This window comes from Penaeus monodon, chromosome 23 (genome assembly GCF_015228065.2).
Source record: "Penaeus monodon isolate SGIC_2016 chromosome 23, NSTDA_Pmon_1, whole genome shotgun sequence".
NCBI classification, from domain to species: domain Eukaryota; kingdom Metazoa; phylum Arthropoda; class Malacostraca; order Decapoda; family Penaeidae; genus Penaeus; species Penaeus monodon.
Window position 1 is genome coordinate 3,211,838 of NC_051408.1, and position 418 is coordinate 3,212,255.

Genomic DNA, 418 nt, shown 5'->3' on the forward strand with positions numbered 1-418 from the left:
TGAGTCCCATCACCATCGGATACATATTTCTTGTCAGCAATGAAACACAAGTGATCAAACACATTACTCTACAAATAAAACAAGAAACAACAACAGAACGATATCTCTAAATTACTTTCCCTCACTTGAGCCCCATTTCCCATCTCAATAGATTTTACCAACAACGAATTCGTATGAAAAAGGATTGAGTGGCATGACTGTTATCCCAGGAAACACCAACTCTCATTTCACCATTTATAAAGTTACCTGTAAAATTGGTCTCTTGAGAAGTATTCCTTGGTTGATGAGGAATATTCATTCTGCCTTGTCTTGTTATCATTATTGTTTTTGTTTTTACTGGTAGTATAATATCTTGATCATTATAGTTTGTATTCCTGATATGTCAGAAGGATTATGCTGAAAAGTTACTGGCGTATTG

General features: G+C 34.7%; 1 protein-coding gene across 1 annotated transcript in view; it reads right to left on the reverse strand.

Annotated features, from left to right (window-relative positions):
- Positions 1–418, reverse strand: part of LOC119587726 (innexin inx2-like) — a gene marked incomplete in the record, with an annotated part of 35,589 nt that overhangs the window by 1,057 nt on the left and 34,114 nt on the right.